The sequence below is a fragment of the Fragaria vesca genome, linkage group LG6 (genome assembly GCF_000184155.1).
Source record: "Fragaria vesca subsp. vesca linkage group LG6, FraVesHawaii_1.0, whole genome shotgun sequence".
Classification (NCBI taxonomy): domain Eukaryota; kingdom Viridiplantae; phylum Streptophyta; class Magnoliopsida; order Rosales; family Rosaceae; genus Fragaria; species Fragaria vesca.
Genome location: NC_020496.1, coordinates 35384956 through 35389210, shown reverse-complemented (window position 1 = coordinate 35389210; position 4255 = coordinate 35384956). Strand labels below are relative to the sequence as shown.

At 40.8% G+C, this 4255-nt stretch overlaps 1 pseudogene; it reads left to right on the top strand.

Moving 5' to 3' along the window:
- The first annotated feature begins 969 nt into the window (after positions 1-969).
- LOC101292736 lies at positions 970-2447 on the top strand (annotated as a pseudogene).
- The last annotated feature ends 1808 nt before the right edge of the window (positions 2448-4255 follow it).

Genomic DNA, 4255 nt, shown 5'->3' with positions numbered 1-4255 from the left:
TTTAAAGTCGTCGGCTAAAGTCACAGACTTTAGCCGCGAAAAAAAATTCTTTAGCCGACGAAATGAAAATTTCGTCGGCTAAAGTTGACTATAGCCGACGAAAATATAATTTAGCCGACGAAGGAAAATTTCGTCGGCTAAAGTGTACTTTAGCCGACGAAAAATTGTTTCGTCGGCCTGTTTTTTTTTTTTCGTCGGCTAAAGTCTTTCTTCTGGTAGTGAGTGCCGCAATTGAGCGTCTTGCTCCGGTTCTATGTCTTCTCTGGTATCTTGGTTTGTATCTAGTTTTATCTTCTGCTAAGCTCATGAATAAGTGAGTTATTTGTCTAATGTAATGTTACTATTGTGACCCTTGTGGTTATTGTAATCCCGTCATTCAGGCCTTCGCTATTGATAAAATAATTATTATTATTGTCAAAAAAAAAAAATGACATAACATCTGCCGGCCGTATCAAACTTGCATGTCTATGCAGCATAAAGTCTAGCCAGGGAAGGGAATCTCACTAACCCTTTGGCCGGCGATCGCGATCTCGCTATATATACGTACGACCCCATAATAATTCTTTTGTAAACATAAGTAATATTTTCCAAGAACAATGAGCCAACTCAATAGTTACAAGTGCTGTCCTTTATTTTTGGCTTTCATGTTATCTTTGTCTCCTTTAAGTTTGGGAATCAGCAACACCCTCTTGTAGTTTGGTTGACAAAAATTCTTATTGATGAAGAAGACAAGCATTGCTACCGTGTCGGCGTGTCCTCAGAGCAGCCCATCCAATTGAAATAAAAAACTTGAAGTCGAATATTGATTTATATGATAGCCTCTGGACAAAGGCATATAGTTTGCATAGTTTGCGTTGTAAATCATTTTTACTATATATAGTAGGAGATAGGAAAGTTAGAAGCATAGACAAGTAGATCGAGTTCTCTCTTAGCCAGTTAGCTCGCGTCTGATTCCTGGATTTCATCAACATGAGCTTTGAGACTGAGACTAAGAAGCTTCATATAGCCTTCTTCCCATGGCTAGCATTTGGTCACATAATCCCATTTCTCGAGTTTGCCAAACAGATTGCTCAAAGAGGTCATCGTGTCTCCTTCATATCAACCCCAAGAAACATCCAACGCCTCCCAAAAATTCCTCCAGCCTTAGCATCTTCAATCGATTTGATCCAACTCCCACTTTCACACGTTGAGAATCTCCCGGAAAACGCCGAGGCCACCATGGATGTAACAGTTGACCTCATCCCCTACCTCAAAATAGCTCAAGATGACTTGAAGCTGGTGTCTCCAACTTCCTCGAGACTCACACTCCGGATTGGATTATTAACGACTTTACTCCTTACTGGCTGCCAGCACTGGCTATCAAACTTGGCATTTCACGAGCCCAGTTCAGTATTCGTTTCTTTGGACCAACATCACCAGACCAAATAGAGCGCTATGGTCTCAGAAAGCTGCCGGAGCAATTCACTGTCCCTCCCCCTTGGATTCCCTTTCCTACGAATCAGTTTATGAAGCCTTTCGAGACCAGGAGAATGTTCCATTCTGTAAAACCAAAGTATGCTTCTGATTCAAATACCGGGGTTAACGATTGGACGCGTATGACCTCGACTATTCAAGGTTGTCAGGTCTATTTTGTTCGAACCTGTAGAGAGATCGAAGGGGAGTGGCTTGATTTGCTTCAAGACCTTCACCGAAAACCTGTAGTGCTTCCAGCCGGTCTGCTCCCACCGCAGCTACAACAACAGAGGAGTGAAGATCAAGAGGACCCTAGAATCATTGAGTGGTTGGATAAGCAAGAGAAGGGGACTGTAGTTTACGTTGCATTTGGGAGTGAGGTTAATCCAAGTCAAGAAGACTTCACGGAATTGGCTCTAGGGTTAGAGCTTTCTAGGTTGCCTTTCTTTTGGGCAATGAGGAAATCACCACAAATTGAGGATGGTGACTCGGTGAGATTACCGGATGGGTTTGTGGACCGAACAATTGGTCGTGGGATTGTCTGGACAACTTGGGCTCCTCAGCTCAAAATATTGTCCCACGAGTCAATCGGTGGTTTCTTGACTCACTGTGGTTGGAGTTCAGTCATCGAAGGTCTACATTATGGACGTCCACTTATCATGTTTCCAGTCTTATATGATCAAGGGCTTAATGCTAGGTTCTGGGACAAGAAGGTTGGGATTGAGATACCGAGAGACGAAGAGAATGGATCGTTTAACAGGAACATGGTGGCTGAGTCGCTGCGTCTGGTTGTGATGGATGAGGAGGGGAAGGCTCACAGAGATGGTGCCAAAGAGTACAGTGGATTGTTTGGAGACAAGGACCTCCATGACAGATACATGGACAAATGCGTGGAGTATATGGAAACCAATGCGAGTAACAGGGCTGCTCACTGCGGGACACTTTTTAAGGGACAGAAAGGGACGACTCAATCTCAGCCATTGGATTTTAAATGAATCAATCTTACGGTTTCTAATGAAAAAACCGATTTCGTTCCATTCTGAGTTCTTATGTTCATCTTCTTCCATCTCACCAATCTTACGGGTTCTTCTTCTTCTTCTTCTTCTTGTGTTTTTGGGATTATAGATCTGTTCTTCTTTTTCTTCTTCATCTTCTATTCTCATCTCACCATCTTATCTGTAATTTCTAAAAGCACCATATACTCTTCTATTTCCATCTTCCGTAGGGCTGATGTAATTTGATTTCAGCAACATGTAACTAAATCCCCAAAGCAATTCCACAAAAATAGAAAAATTAAATGGCTGGATCTTGAGGGAAAACACCCATTCGCAGTATGAGAAAAAGAAGAACCCCACAAACAAGTATGGGGATGCTTTCGTTATCCATTGAAATCGAGTAGGAAAGTATGAGAAATCAATTCGAATGAAAATCTGGTTTAAGTTCAGATAGCATGGTTTGAGACTAACAAGATGTATGAGAGGAGAAGAAGATGAACAGAAGTATAGAACTGGGTTTGAAGAGATTTGAGAGAAAGAAGAAGATGAACCCGTTTCGAAAGGTGTGAGGAGAAGCAGAAGGAATCGGCTGCAGTAAGGATAAGAGTTCGGATGAGATCAGGCTTTCATCAAAACCGTAGGATTGATTCATTTAAAATCCAATGGCTGAGATTGAGTCGTCTTTTTCTGTCCCTTAAAAAGTGTCCCGCAGGTGAGCAGCCCTGATGCGAGTAATGTTTGAATGGAAATATAAGATTTAAATTTTAGGCTTAATTGGTTTAATGTTTATAAGATTTTATTGGTTTCAAGTGCCTTGGTTTGCGTACTCGTGGACGTGGTTCATGCAGTGCAATATTGTAAGGCTATATTATATATATACTCGGTCTGTTGTACTCTTGTTTCCAATTTTGTGTAATTCCGACCTTTTCTTAATTTTCATTCGAGAACCAATACATTGGGAACATATCTTTGCCTGATCTTAATGATCACAAACTGGGGATTAAATATATATTTTCAGTTTTCATCACAACTAGAAGTCAGAGAAGAACTGCGGATAGTTTCACACTTTCTCCAACCTTTCAATGAATATGTATTTTTTAACTTCTGCTTTGACCAATCGGAACAATGGCAATCCAAAAAGGGCATCTCCAACTTCATGTCTTCATCTTCAAACCCACAATGGTTCTTTCAAAATGGATCGAGGTAAGGTCCAATAGCCAAGAATAAAAGATTACTGAAAAAGTTGGTTTGGTAATACCGAATATACCGACTATCTAAATATTACTTTTCAACACATATATATATATATATATATATATAAATGACCTTTCTCAGGTGCGGACGTCCGCATCAAAGTTTTAGTGCGGATTTTCATTTTTGCACCACTTCCCGATCGAATTTCCTCAAATTTTCTTCTAGACATATCTAGATCATCTTGTGTAGATCATCTCTGCAAAATTTCAGCCAATTTGGTGATCGTTAAGGCCCTTAAAATCGAAAAACAAATCTAACGGACTGAATTCTGTCCAGTTCATCATCTCCATTTTTTTTCGATTTTGAGGGCCTTAACGATCACCAAATTGGTAAAATTTTACAGAGATGATCTAGATATGTCTAGAAGGAAGTTTGAGGAAATTCGATTGGAAAGTGGTGCAAAAATGGAAATCCGCACCGCACCGAAGCCTTCGGTGCGGACGTCCGCAGCCGAGATACTAGACGGTGGAGATGAGGAAATTCGATCGAAAAGTGGTGCAAAAAATGAAAATCCGCACCAAAACAATTGGTGCGAACGTCCGCAGCCGAGAAGG